The sequence below is a fragment of the Pristiophorus japonicus genome, chromosome 11, assembly GCF_044704955.1.
Source record: "Pristiophorus japonicus isolate sPriJap1 chromosome 11, sPriJap1.hap1, whole genome shotgun sequence".
In the NCBI taxonomy this organism is placed as follows: Eukaryota; Metazoa; Chordata; class Chondrichthyes; family Pristiophoridae; genus Pristiophorus; species Pristiophorus japonicus.
The window spans coordinates 140,426,703-140,442,309 of record NC_091987.1 but is presented as its reverse complement, the minus strand read 5'-3'; the positions used below and the strand labels follow the sequence as shown (position 1 = coordinate 140,442,309).

The 15,607-nt window shown below is 50.8% G+C and overlaps 1 protein-coding gene and 1 pseudogene across 1 annotated transcript in view; both read left to right on the top strand.

Annotated features, from left to right (window-relative positions):
* LOC139275858 (ecto-NOX disulfide-thiol exchanger 1-like) overlaps positions 1 to 15,607 on the top strand; it is a 287,201-nt gene that overhangs the window by 11,704 nt on the left and 259,890 nt on the right. The gene's annotated exons all lie outside the window — the stretch shown is intronic.
* On the top strand, positions 6,737 to 6,964 carry LOC139276577 (U2 spliceosomal RNA; annotated as a pseudogene).

Below are 15,607 nucleotides of genomic sequence, written 5' to 3'. Positions count from 1 at the left end.
TAACCAGTGGGGTGCTGCAGGGATCAGTGCTGGGACCCCAACTATTTACAATCTATATAAACGACTTGGAAGAAGGTACCGAGTGTAACGTAGCCAAGTTTGCTGACAATACAAAGATGGGAGGAAAAGCAATATGTGAGGAGGACACAAAAAATCTGCAAAAGGACATAGACAGGTTAAGTGAGTGGGCAAAAATTTGGCAGATGGAGTATAATGTTGGAAAGTGTGAGGTCATGCACTTTGGCAGAAAAAAAGTCAAATAGAAAGTTATTATTTAAATGGAGAAAGATTGCAAAGTGCTGCAGTACAGTGGGACCTGGGGGTACTTGTGCATGAAACACAAAAGGTTAGTATGCAGGTACAGCAAGTGATCAGGAAGGCCAATGGAATTTTGGCCTTTATTGCAAAGGGGATGGAGTATAAAAGCAGGGAAGTCTTGCTACAGTTGTACGGGGTATTGGTGAGGCCACACCTGGAATACTGCATGCAGTTTTGGTTTCCATATTTATGAAAGGATATACTTGCTTTGGAGGCAGTTCAGAGAAGGTTCACTAGGTTGATTCTGGAGATGAGGGAGTTGACTTATGAGGAAAGGTTGAGTAGGTTGGGCCTCTACTCATTGGAATTCAGAAGAATGACAGGTGGTCTTATCGAAACGTGTAAGATTATGAGGGGGCTTGACAAGGTGGATGCAGAGAGGATGTTTCCACTGATAGGGGAGACTAGAACTCGAGGGCATAATCTTAGAATAAGGGGCCACCCATTTAAAATTGAGATGAGGAGAAATTTCTGTTCTCAGAGCGTTGTGGATCTGTGGAATTCGCTGCCTCAGAGAGCTGTGGAAGCTGGGACATTGAATAAATTTAAGACAGAGATAGACAGTTTCTTAAACGATAAGGGGCTAAGGGGTTATGGAGAGCGGGCAGAGAAATGGACCTGAGTCCATGATCGGATCAGCCATGATCTTATTAAATGGCGGAGCAGGGGTTGTATGGCCTACTCCTGCTCCTATTTTTTATGTTCTTAATTTACGAAACACCCACCAGTAATTTGTGCACAGCAAGCTCCCACAAAAATCAATGTTATAATGACCAGATCATCTGTTTTTAGTTGAGAGATAAATATTGGCCAAGACACTGAGGATAACTTCCCTGCTCTTCTTCGAAAAAGTGCCATGGGATCTTTTAAGTCCACCCGAGAGAGCAGAGGAGACCTTTTTAACGTCTCAATCGAAAGGCAGCACCTCAGCACTGCACTGGGAGTGTCAGCTTAAAGAATTCCCACTGATGTCCCTGGAGTGGGGCTTGAACCCACGACCTTCAGACACAGAGATGAGAGTGCTGCCCACTGAGCCATGGCTCACACCTCAGGCAGCTCCTAGCTCTGTATCACAGCACGGTCTTTTACAGCAAAGTACTTTGGAAACACTTTGTGGCAGTTGTGCACAAGCCTGCCGAATTAATTCAAAGACTGCTCTGAGATTGCGGCGGTGGTTCTGTGCATGAATACGACATGATGCTGACAGGAACTTCACACCGCTGACATTGGGTCCCAGGTGTTCCTTCACTCATGCGAAAGACCGTCAGAGCTTACTGACTGCATTATAGGTTTGGCACACATTTAGCAAACATCCGCAGTAACTCAGTGTCACTGTGAGGTACCTCTCCAGACAATGCAGGGTGTAAATAAATCTCCATGTATTTTGTGGCAGGGAGCTGTGAGGAGCAATTAGCAGGCTCCACTCACACTCAGTGCTGCTCCTAGCTCTGGGCACATTGGTCGGGATTTCTGTCTCCTCTCAGTCTGTATTGTCCTCATTCTGCCTCCATCATTTCAGCGACCTGGTCTGCGACTCCCGGGGACCTGATTACCGTCGCTCTCTTGGGCCTTTCGAAGCATTTGTGGACAAACTGCAAAGTAACCGGACAAACTGAAGCCTGGCTCTGCGATGTCTCTGAGCGTCCGTGAAGGTCGGTGTGTGTTAGACACGCTAACAGAAATAACAAGCTGCCGTTCAAGGGCAGCCACACGTTTCAATGGGATTGCTTCTGAAAGAGTTGAAGGGTTAGTTATTAAACTAACGCCCATCGCTGCACATGGCCGTGCAATCGGACAGCCGGAACAGGGCCCCTGGGCCCATCGTACCTGAGCTGGTCCTTTGACAGAGCGATCCAATTCGTCCCACTCCCCCGCTCTTTCCCCACAGCCCCAGCATTTCCAACTATGGTTTAGTTTATATCGAGCAGTACAGCATCACTGTCAGGGGGTACTCCCCACACACAGTGTCAGTGTCAGGGGGTAATCTCCACACACAGTGTCAGTGTCAGGGGGTACTCCCCACACACAGTGTCAGTGACAGGGGGTAATCCCCACACACAGTGTCAGTGTCAGGGGGTACTCCCCACACACAGTGTCAGTGTCAGGGGGTAATCTCCACACACAGTGTCAGTGTCAGGGGGTACTCCCCACACACAGTGTCAGTGTCAGGGGGTACTCCCCACACACAGTGTCAGGGGGTACTCTCCACACACAGTGTCAGTGTCAGGGGGTAATTCCCACACACAGTGTCAGTGTCAGGGGGTACTCCCCACACACAGTGTCAGGGGGTACTCTCCACACACAGTGTCAGTGTCAGGGGGTAATTCCCACACACAGTGTCAGTGTCAGGGGGTACTCCCCACACACAGTGTCAGTGTCAGGGGGTAATTCCCACACACAGTTTCAGTGTCAGGGGGTACTCCCCACACACAGTGTCAGTGTCAGGGGGTACTCCCCACACACACTGTCAGTGTCAGGGGGTACTCCTCATACACAGTGTCGGGGGTACTCCCCACACACAGTGTTAGTGTCAGGGGGTACTCCCACACACAGTATCAGTATCAGGGGGTATTCCCCACACACAGTGTCCGTGCCAGGGGGTATTCCCCACACACAGTGTCAGTATCAGGGGGTATTCCCCACACACAGTGTCAGTGTCAGGGGGTATTCCCCACACACAGTGTCAGTGTCAGGGGGTATTCCCCACACACAGTGTCAGTGTCAGAGGGTACTCCCCACACACAGTGTCAGTGTCAGGGGGTAATCCCCACACACAGGCTGCAGTTTTGCCACCCGTGGCGTGACCTGCTCCCGGCTTCTTCCTGCCCTCTCGAAGCAATCCTCTCTCAATTGGACTTGTTCGCCCGCCCAGCATGGTTCCCAGCCAATTAACAGGAAGCGGGTCTGATGACATCATTTGATGACGCTTTATTAGCTGGTTTCCTTAAAGGGACCATGCCCATATTGATTTTGACAGTTGTACTCTGTGTTCTTCAACATTGAGGTGCTGGAAACACTGACATGCTCTGTACAGAGGTGCTGGGCTGCACTCTGGCTCTCCCATCACTACCTCCACATGCTTATGGAGGGAGTCACAGCACGCAGGGAGGTTCTCTTCCCTTCCAATGGATGGAGGGCACTAACGCAGCCTGGTTGCACATTGCACAGGAGGGCACAAGCAGGGGGACCTGGCTGCAGTTGTGGCAAACCTGTCAATGATCCCAGTAGTTCATGAAACGTTATTGCAAAGCCACACTCAACCTTATCCTTCAATGCCACTCATCAGATCCCCATTACTCTGCTTTCCCTACACATCCTGCACATCCTTACTCACACCAACTTACCTTGTACCTCCACCCATCCCTCTCTCTCTCTCTATCTCCATTATCACTTCCCCATCTCACTAGTCACTCCTCACACTTACCCTCATCCTTGTCCAATCACACCAACTAACAACACACAAGGGTAGGCACTTGGGTGTTTTAGCCAATGTTCATGCAGACTTTCTACAAATGTGTTGTCAAGCATTGAACTATTTATTTTGAACACTTTGTATTCTTGGACAGCTTTGTGTGCACCTTTAGAAGTGACTGAGTTGTAGTGAATGGTCAGACATAAGGGTACACTGCACAATGGTGATGAGTGCGAAAGGAATGGATTGGACATTGCTGGGGTGCTTTATGGTGCTGGTGTGGGGTGGTGCCAACCTGACACATCATGTGACAGCCAGGGTGCACAGCGTCAAGTGAAGTAAATGTGGCCATGGTGAGGCGATTCCTGGCCTCCCGGGCAGGGTGTCGGGTGCTGATGCCCTGTGTCCTGTGCAGCATCAGTTGATTGCGGAGAACGTTGGTGTTGTTGGTGATGTTGGTGTGTTTCGTGATGTTGGTGTTCGGGCTGATCATGGTGGGATTCTGAGGACCAATGGGAGATTTTTTGCAAGGGAACCAATAATTCTGGAATAGATGGCAGGTGAGGTTGAGCTGACAGAAGTGATCTGTCAATGGTGAGAGAGGTTGCCAAAAGGAGGTGACAGTGAATAGAGCGTTCACTGCAAACAGTTCCAAACTGCATATTGTACAGGAGGGCACAAACAGGGATGTCATCAGGAGGACCAGGCTGCAGTGGTGCAAATCTTTCAATGATCTCAGTAAATCACAAAGCATTACTGGAAAGCCACACTCAACCTCATCCTGCTGTGCCACTCATCACATCCCCATCATTCTGCATTCCCTACCCTACTCCTGCACATCCTTAATCACACAAACTGACCTTGCATCTCCACCCATCCCCCTCTCTATCTATCTATCTATATTATCAGTTCCCCATCTCACTAGCCATCCCTCACACTTACCCTCATCCTTATCCAATCATACCAACTAACAACACACAAGGGTAGGCACTTGAGTCCTTTAGCCAATGTTCATATATAGTTAATGTTAATGTGTTGTCAAACATTGTACTCTTTATTTTCAGGATTTTGCTTTCTTGAACAGATTTGTGTGCACCTTTTGGAAGTGGCTTAGTGAGTTGTAGTGAATGGTGAGACGTAAGGGTACCCCCCACAATGGTGATGAGTGTGAAAGGAATAGCTTGGGCATTGCAGGGGTGCTTTATGGAGCTGGCGTAGGGTGGTGCCAACCTGGCGTATCATGTGGCAGCCAGGTTGGCACCACCCTGTTCAGTATCGGTGATTGCAGAGAAGGTTGGTGTTGTTGGTGAAGCTGGTGTGTTTAGTGATTTTGGTGTTGGGGCTGATCATGGTGGGATTCTGAGGACCACGATGATATTTTTTTCAAGGGCACCATTGGTGCTGGAATAGATGGCAGGTGAGGTTGAGATGACAGAAGCGATCTGTCAATGGTGAGAGAGGTTACCAAAAGGAGGTGACAGTGAATAGAGAGTTCACTGCAAACACTTCCAAACTACATACAGCTCAAAAGTTTCTTCAAAATCCTGAAGGCTTCAGCTTCTGACATTGGAACGTGAACAACTGTGAAATGGTCACTTTTATACCACTTCTGCAGCTGTCAACTAGCCAAAGCAATGGAGAGTCACTGAGAACCCGACACACTTACCTGCCATGAAACCCAAGAGAGATAAAATTGTAAGTGCCTGCTTTTAAACCTCCTAACTAGCATTGAAGTACCTTTTAATGATGTCAATTACCTGTCCCGCCGCTTGGTGCCGGGTCTGTGATCCACACGCAGACCTGACAGTTGAGAAACTGACACGGAGGCGGGTTCAGAACGGGATCCTGACCCGCTGTCAATCAAGGCCATTTTGACAGTGGGCGCACATCCAAACCTGCACTCGCAGGGCTGGGCAGATTCCGGCCACAGTCTCAGTGTCTGCTGGTAATCCCACTCACAGTCTCCCTGTCTGCTGGTAATCCGACTAACGGTCTCTCTGTCTGCTGGTAATCCCACTGACAGTCTCTGTCTGCTGATAATCACGCTCACCGTCTCCCTGTATGCTGGTAATCCCACTCACAGTCTCCCTGTCTGCTGGTAATCCCACTCTCAGTCTCTCTGCTGGTAATCCCACTCACAGTCTCTCTATCTGCTGATAATCACGCTCACCGTCTCCCTGTCTGCTGGTAATCCCACTCTCAGTCTCTCTGCTGGTAATCCTACTCACCGTCTCCCTGTCTGATGGTAATCCCACTCACCATCTCCCTGTCTGATGATAATCCCACTCACCATCTCCCTATCTGCTGGTAATCCCACTCACAGTCTCCCTGTCTGCTGGTAATCCGACTTACGGTCTCTCTGTCTGCTGGTAATCCCACTCACAGTCTCTCTGTCTGCTGATAATCACGCTCACCGTCTCCCTGTATGCTGGTAATCCCACTCACAGTCTCCCTGTCTGCTGGTAATCCCACTCACAGTCTCTCTGCTGGTAATCCCACTCACAGTCTCTCTGTCTGCTGATAATCACGCTCACTGTCTCCCTGTCTGCTGGTAATCCCACTCACAGTCTCTCTGCTGGTAATCCTACTCACAGTCTCCCTGTCTGCTGGTAATCCCACTCACCGTCTCCCTGTTTGCTGGTAATCCCACTCCCAGTCTCCCGTCTGATGGTAATCCCACTCACCGTCTCCCTGTCTGCTGGTAATCCCACTCCCAGTCTCCCTGTCTGGTGGGAGATCCGAATCAATAGTGGGTTATTTTAACACACCCCATCCAGCAGTAACAGTGTGGGAACATTAAAAGCTATGAGAAGATTTACCCCCCCCATTCCCGCTCAATTCCTGCCCGTTGCCATTTTAACTGGGCCCTCAGCTGGGTGTCTCATTAACATATACTAATTGTGTGGGACCCATGAGATTAATTCTGTTTGTTTATAGGACAGTTTCAAAGTGCTGTGCTTGTGCCCAGAATTGGCATCACCTGCTGTTTCCAAATACAAGCAGTGTGTCGCTTCTCGGCCTTTTGGCTAAGATCATGCGTAACTGACCTGACAGGGGAGTAACCATGACCCCAAAGTGGTTCTCCCTGGATCAGGAAGGTGGTTCTCCTATGCTTTTTGAAAATAGAAGGTGGGTGGGGTGGATTGACCTATCCACCTCCATGGGGGGCCTGACCCATCCACCTCCATGGCACGAACCTGGTATTGCAGTACTTCCAGGAACGGTGCAGTGGCTCTCGGCCTTTTGGCTAAGAGCATTGGCGCAGAGTGATCCTTGAGGTGTGCAAGGTGACCTCTGGCGTTTGTGATTTGACAAAGAATTGGAAAGATTGGCTACGAATAAATAAAAAGAAGTTACTCCTGAATTCCCTTTTACCACCACCGGACGTCCCAAAGCGCTTTACAGCCAGTGAAGTAGCTTTTGAAGTGTAGTCACTGTTGTAATGTAGAAAACGTTATAATATTAAAGGACTCCATCAGGTCACCTCTCAGCTTTCTCTTCTCTAAAGAAAAGATCCCCAGCCTGTTCAGTCATTGCTGAAAGCTGTGCCCTCTCAGTTCTGGTATAATCTTTGTAAATATTTTGGGGTTGCTAACGGGACAGGACAGTTTCCGCCCGGGGGAGGGGGCGTTACCGCCTCCTGGAAAATTGCAGGAAGTTTGCGGAGGCGCTGCCACGGCAACGTCGTGCCCCGCGGTTAGTGCCCCTAGCCGCCGTGTAACCGCTGCCGATGTCATTGTTGTGCGCGGTGACCCCTCACCGACCCCTTAACCCCCCGGTGGGGAAATTGCCCTGCGGGCTGCGAGGCTGGCCTGAGCGGATGTCACTGCCAGCGTCACGGATCACAAAGCTGGCCAACATCCGCTCTCGGGGCGGTGCTTAAAGGGCAGAGTGCCAGTGCCCCGGGCCCCCAGATTTTTTTGTCGGCCAACTCTCTGCCTAGCGTGGTCTGGGCAGCCATCGTGCAGCTCGGCACTCCGATTGGGTGCCAGGTCCATGGCCCGGGCGCACGCTGCCCTGGTGGCCCAGTGAAGGCCATCAGAGGCTTTGCAGAGTGCGCAGCGGCCCTCCCCTTTAAGCGAAGGGGAGAGGTGTTGAAGCGTGTCAGTGCCACATGGAGTATCCACATAGTGCTTGACTCCCCGCCGCAGTATACCCCCGGTTACCTCCCTCAAAGGAAGTGGAGTGCGGGAGACTTCACCCCGCCCCCCGACCAAAAAATCCCCAGCCCCGAAAGTTACTGCCCCCGATCGCCCGGGGCGCAGGGCAATTTCACCCCCCCCCTTGTGTCAGAGATTGTAGAAGAGCTGGTTCTCAGGCGATATAGAATGAGACTAAAAGTTTTACAGAGTTATCTCTACCACCTATTGGCTCTAATTTTCCCCAATCAAAAACTTACCTGAACGCACGTTTCTTTCAGCACCGTCAGCAGTGGGAAAAAAAATCGCAAGTTTACGGTAAAGGAAACCGGACTGTCGCGCCGGCGCTACCCGAGTCCATCTCGGCGGGGGCGGTGAGGGGGCGGTGAGGGGGCGTGCTAACATCGTGTGCCTAAAATGCACTGCGCATGCGCTGAAAGAAAACAAAAGACCAACTCACTGCGCATGTACAGAAGAAGAAAAAAAACAAAAAACCTCACCTTTGGCCGGGATAGCAGTGGGCCGTGTGTGTGGAGGATGGGATAGCAGCGGGCCGTGTGTGTGGAGGACGGGGATAGCAGCGGGCCGTGTGTGTGGAGGACGGGGATAGCAGCGGGCCGTGTGTGTGGAGGACGGGGATAGCAGCGGGCTGTGTGTGTGGAGGACGGGGATAGCAGCGGGCCGTGTGTGTGGAGGACGGGGATAGCAGTGGGCCGTGTGTGTGTGAAGGACTGGATAGCAGTGGGCCGTGTGTGTGAAGGACGGGGATAGCAGCGAGCCGTGTGTGTGGAGGACGGGGATAGCAGTGGGCCGTGTGTGTGGAGGACGGGGATAGCAGTGGGCCGTGTGTGTGGAGGACGGGATAGCAGTGGGCCGCGAGTGTAGGGGACAGGATAGCAGTGGGCCGTGTGTGTGAAGGACGGGATAGCAGTGGGCCGTGTGTGTAGAGGATGGGGATAGCGGTGGGCCGTGTGTGTGGAGGACGGGATAGCACTGGGCCGTGTGTGTGAAGGACGGGGATAGCACTGGGCCGTGTGTGTGAAGGACGGGGATAGCAGTGGGCCGTGTGTGTGGAGGACGTGATAGCAGTGGGCCGCGAGTGTAGGGGACAGGATAGCAGCGGGCTGCAAGTGTAGAGGACGGGATAGCAGTGGGCCGTGTGTGTGAAGGACAGGGATATCAGTGGGCCGTGTGTGTGAAGGACAGGGATATCAGTGGGCCGTGTGTGTGGAGGACGGGGATATCAGTGGGCCGTGTGTGTGGAGGACGGGGATAGCAGTGGGCCGTGTGTGTGGAGGACGGGGATAGCAGTGGGCCGTGTGTGTGGAGGACGGGGATAGCAGTGGGCCGTGTGTGTGAAGGACGGGGTTAACAGTGGGCCGTGTGTGTGGAGGACGGGATAGCAGTGGGCCGCGAGTGTAGGGGACAGGATAGCAGCGGGCTGCGAGTGTAGAGGACGGGATAGCAGTGGGCCATGTGTGTGAAGGACGGGGATATCAGTGGGCTGTGTGTGTGGAGGACGGGGATAGCATGGGTCGTGTGTGTGGAGGATGGGGATAACAGTGGGTCGTGTGGGGAGGACGGGGATAGCAGTGGGCCACGTGTGTAGGGGACAGGATAGCAGCGGGCTGCGAGTGTAGAGGACGGGATAGCAGTGGGCCATGTGTGTGGAGGACAGGGATAGCAGTGGATCATGTGGGGAGGACGGGGATAGCAGCGGGCCGTGTGTGTGGAGGACGGGATAGCAGTGGGCCGTGTGTGTGGAGGACGGGGATAGCAGTGGGCCGTGTGTGTGGAGGACGGGATAGCAGTGGGCCATGTGTGTGGAGGACGGGATAGCAGCGGGCCGTGTGTGTGGAGGACAGGATAGCAGTGGGCCGTGTGTGTGGAGGACAGGGATAGCAGTGGGCCGTGTGTGTGGAGGATGGGATAGCAGTGGGCCGTGTGTGTGGAGGACGGGGATAGCAGTGGGCCGTGTGTGTGGAGGACAGGGATAGCGGTGGGCCGTGGTGTGGAGGACGGGGATAGCGGTGGGCCGTGTGTGTGGAGGACGGGGATAGCGGTGGGCCGTGTGTGTGGAGGACGGGGATAGCAGTGGGCCGTGTGTGTGGAGGATGGGATAGCAGTGGGCCGTGTGTGTGGAGGACGGGGATATCAGTGGGTCGTGTGTGTGGAGGACGGGGATAGCAGTGGGCCGTGTGTGTGGAGGATGGGATAGCAGTGGGCCATGTGTGTGGAGGACGGGGATATCAGTGGGTCGTGTGTGTGGAGGATGGGATAGCAGTGGGCCGTGTGTGTGGAGGACGGGTAATCAGTGGGCCGTGTGTGTGGAGGACGGGGATAGCAGCGGGCCGTGTGTGTGGAGGATGGGATAGCAGTGGGCCGTGTGTGTGGAGGACGGGGATAGCAGTGGGCCGTGTGTGTGGAGGACGGGGATAGCAGTGGGTCGTGTGTGGAGGACGGGGATAGCAGTGGGTCGTGTGTGGAGGACGGGGATAGCAGTGGGTCGTGTGTGGAGGACGGGGATAGCAGCGGGCCGTGTGTGTGGAGGACGGGATAGCAGTGGGCCGTGTGTGTGAAGGACGGGATAGCAGCGGGCCGTGTGTGTGGAGGACGGGATAGCAGCGGGCCGTGTGTGTGGAGGACGGGATAGCAGTGGGCCGTGTGTGTGGAGGACGGGAATAGGATAGCAGTGGGCCGCGAGTGTAGGGGACAGGATAGCAGCGGGCTGCGAGTGTAGAGGACGGGATAGCAGTGGGCCATGTGTGTGAAGGACGGGGATATCAGTGGGCCGTGTGTGGAGGACGGGGATAGCAGTGGGTCATGTGTGGAGTACGGGGATAGCAGTGGGCCATGTGTGTGGAGGACGGGGATAGCAGTGGGTCGTGTGGGGAGGACGGGGATAGCAGTGGGTCGTGTGTGGAGGACGGGGATAGCAGTGGGTCGTGTGTGTGGAGGACGGGGATAGCAGTGGGCCGTGTGTGTGGAGGACGGGATAGCAGTGGGTCGTATGTGTGGAGGATGGGGATAGCAGTGGGTCGTGTGGGGAGGACGGGGATAGCAGTGGGCCACGTGTGTGGAGGACGGGGATAGCAGCGGGCCATGTGTGGGGAGGACCTTTGGCCGGGGATAGCAGTGGGCCATGTGTGGGGAGGATCTTTGACCGGGGATAGCAGTGAGTCGAGGCGGCTGTGTAGAAGATTTGGAAAAGGCTGCCCTGGGTGTTTTTGGAGAAGACTCCTGGTGATGTGCTGATTTTGCTGCCGGTTGAAAGAAGGCGGCTTCCCTGCACTTTTGGATTATCTTTGGAAATTCTTAGCCCCTTGGAACTTTGATGGGAGAGGCGAGTAGTGAAGATTTCTGTTTAATTTGCCTGCCGACAGTTCTCTCAACGAAGGAGGAGCATTAAATGTAAGTTTTCTTTTAACTGATTTATTTTTAAGCTGCATTAAGTTGATAGAAAATAGTCAGGTAGTCCCTTCGGCCGGGAATAGGAGGGAGCCAGCGGGATTTCTTTAACTGTAGGTAAGGCCTTTTCCAACAGTGTTTCTTGTGTCTGTGCGCGGATTCAAAAAACATTGGGAAAGTTGGCCTTATGGCCAGAAAGGGCGCGTACACGGCTTTTTAACATACACCAGCGCCAGAATATATGGTGCCAAACATTCTGGCGCTGGTAGTCAGCGCAGGCGCCCAAACATTGCGGAAACATTTAACTGACCTTCAATACCAGAAACATCACCCAGTGCTGGGCAAAATTGGGGCCTTTGTCTGTAAGAAACAAAAAGCCATATTTCTCACTGCTAGCACCCGTGGAGATGGGCATTAAAATGTGCCGCTCTCTGAAATCGCCACTGATTTGTACCCAAGGTCTGAGCTGTCAATCTACAGCCACTTTTGATTAACTGTAATTCAAGCTTGTTAATAAATCCTTGTGCATTATGCAATAACTAGCGTTACACTCACTGTGCTGAGCAGTGGGTCTTTGGACAGAATGGTATTTAGCAGATGAAGCAGTGAGCAGCAAACTCCGAGGGGATGTAGAGAGTGTGGCTGTTGTCGCAGTTGGCCCTGTCAGACACGAGCAATGCTGACCTGACCCGGCCCCAGTCCTGTGGGAGCTGGAGCACGTCGTGTGCTGAATGCAATTATCAATAAAGAACACATGTTGGCCACACACAGCAAGGGGAAATATTTATGTCTGTGAGTGCACATACTGACAATACAGTGTTCTCCCAAATATTGGCCTCACAGCAACTTCATAAACTTACCTTTGCAAAGCCAATTCAAGACTCACAGTAGTACAATGTAATCGATAACCTCAAAGATAACTGAGCTGTGACCCTCCCAATTGATTCAGCTCAGCCTCATTCCAAAGTGCCCAAAGTTCGAACAGATAACTGATTTGACCATATCTGTCTATCTTCTCCTCACAAGGAATGACTGGCCTATGATTGTTGTCTCCTTTATAACGTTCATTTTACTCTTTCATTTGCTGGCCCAGAGCCTAGAGGATAAAAAGAGACTTCAGCAAGGGGCAGACATGTCCCGTCGGTGGAGTACTCTGAGATAGGGCTCTCAGTTGCTGTGTGTGGGATCTTGCTGTGCATGCAGTGGCTGCTGTGTCCATCGACAGGACAATAGTGACTGTACTTCAAAGCGATTCATTGGCCCAGAATTTGCTGGAGTGAGGCATCTCACGACACGACCCATTAGTTAGATTTTTTCCCTCACACAACAGCTTGAATACTTTTTGCGCTGCACATTGCCGGAAATACATGCTGGTTGTGGGGCAACAAGAGAAACGGGGCATCTGGGACCTTAGGGAATGATGGGACCACCAGTCTACCTCCTCAACTGACAAGATTTAGCAATTGAGGATGAAACAGAGGAATGATGGTGAATGAAATAAGGTGAATTAGTGTCAACTCAGGTACAGAAAGAGAGATAATGAGAGGGAAAGAATGGATTAAAAGCAAGAGAAAACTGTAATGTTCAATGTTTTAAATCACTAAGAACAATTTACTACCAGCAGGAGTGAGACTCCACAGTTTTAATTGTTCCCTTTCTGGGTCGGAGAGTCAGCATGGCATTGCAGGGACATAAATCTCATAATTAAAAGCTTCTTTAAGTCATTTAGTACCAGCGTTAACTTTTTGTGGCAAGGTTAATGGATAATTAATGTACAAAACCAGCAATTTCATGAAACTGACTGGGAGGTTGAGGGCGAGCTGTCGTTTTCAGGGGCAGAATGGAGCGGAACAAATCATCCAGCAACTTGTGGCGATTCACAATTCACGGGTATCTCTTCCTCGCTACAAGTTGTTGGCCGATTTACACACTAACAATGGCATGAGCATTAAACTCACCATTATTTACCCAGCATATTCTGGGCCATTGTATGTGAGCACGTAGAGATCTCCTGAGAGGCTGTGTAATTACCAGCTCGCTCTTTTCTTTCTAGTGCTGTAACCTGAAGAGCTTCTTTCACCTATTTGTGGCACAGTTTACTCTCGTGCGCTCTTTTCCTTTATTTCAAGCAAATAAAGAGTGTAAATTAGGACTGTTGATTTACACAGATAGATGTGAATAAGCAAATAACCAAGACCCACAGAAAGGCCATTTCTTCCATTAGTACCATCTAAAAATGAATTACCAGAGATAGAAACATAGAAACATAGAAAATAGGTGCAGTAGGAGGCCATTCGGCCCTTCGAGCCTGCACCACCATTCAATGAGTTCATGGCTCAACATGCAACTTCAGTACCTCATTCCTGCTTTCTCGCCATACCCCTTGATCCCCCTAGTAGTAAGGACTTCATCTAACTCCTTTTTTAATATATTTAGTGAATTGGCCTCAACAACTTTCTGTGGTAGAGAATTCCACAGGTTCACCACTCTCTGGGTGAAGAAGTTTCTCCTCATCTCGGTCCTAAATGGCTTATCCCTTATCCTTAGACTGTGACCCCTGGTTCTGGACTTCCCCAACATTGGGAACATTTTTCCTGCATCCATCAGAATTTTAAACGTTTCTATGAGATCCCCTCTCATTCTTCTGAACTCCAGTGACTACAAGCCTAGTTGATCCAGTCTTTCTTGATATGTCAGTCCCGCCATCCCGGGAATCAGTCTGGTGAACCTTCGCTGCACTCCCTCAATAGCAAGAATGTCCTTCCTCAAGTTAGGAGACCAAAACTGTACACAATACTCCAGGTGTGGCCTCACCAAGGCCCTGTACAACTGTAGTAACACCTCCCTGCCCCTGTACTCAAATCCCCTCGCTATGAAGGCCAACATGCCATTTGCTTTCTTCACCGCCTGCTGTACCTGCATGCCAACCTTCAATAACTGATGTACCATGACATCCAGGTCTCGTTGCACCTCCCCTTTTCCTAATCTGTCACCATTTAGATAATAGTCTGTCTCTCTGTTTTTACCACCAAAGTGGATAACCTCACATTTATCCACATTATACTTCATCTGCCATGCAATTGCCCACTCACCTAACCTATACAAGTCACTCTGCAGCCTCATAGCATCCTCCTCGCAGCTCACACTGCCACCCAACTGAGTGTCATCCACAAATTTGGAGATGCTACATTTAATCCCCTCATCTAAATCATTAATGTACAATGTAAACAGCTGGGGCCCCAGCACAGAACCTTGCGGTACCCCACTAGTCACTGCCTGCCATTCTGAAAAGTACCCATTTACTCCTACTCTTTGCTTCCTGTCTGCCAACCAGTTCTCAATCCACGTCAGCACACTACCCTCAATCCCATGTGCTTTAACTTTGCACATTAATCTCTTGTGTGGGACCTTGTTGAAAGCCTTCTGAAAGTCCAAACACACCACATCAACTGGTTCTCCCTTGTCCACTCTACTGGAAACATCCTCAAAAAATTCCAGAAGATTTGTCAAGCATGACTTCTCTTTCACAAATCCATGCTGACTTGGACCTCTTTCCAAATGCGCTGCTATGAAATCCTTAATAATTGATTCCATCATTTTACCCACTACCGATGTTAGGCTGACCGGTCTATAATTCCCTGTTTTCTCTCTCCCTCCTTTTTTAAAAAGTGGGGTTATATTGGCTACCCTCCACTCCATAGGAACTGATCCAGAGTTTATGGAATGTTGGAAAATGACTGTCAATGCATCCGCTATTTCCAAGGCCATCTCCTTAAGTACTCTGGGATGCAGTCCATCAGGCCCTGGGGATTTATCGGCCTTCAATCCCATCAATTTCCCCAACACAATTTCCCGACTAATAAGGATTTCCCTCAGTTCCTCCTTCTTAGTAGACCCTCTGACCCCTTTTATATCCGGAAGGTTGTTTGTGTCCTCCTTAGTGAATACCGAACCAAAGTACTTGTTCAATTGGTCTGCCATTTCTTTGTTCCCCGTTATGACTTCCCCTGATTCTGACTGCAGGGGACCTACATTTGTCTTTATTAACCTTTTTCTCTTTACATATCTATAGAAACTTTTGCAGTCCGTCTTAATGTTCCCTGCAAGCTTCCTCTCGTACTCTATTTTCAATGCCCTAATCAAACCCTTTGTCCTCCTCTGCTGAGTTCTAAATATCTCGCAGTCCCCGGGTTCACTGCTATTTCTGGCCAATTTGTATGCCACTTCCTTGGCTTTAATACTATCCCTGATTTCCCTTGATAGCCACCTTCCCTTTTTTATTTTTATGCCAGACAGGGATGTACAATTGTTGTAGTTCATCCATGCAGTC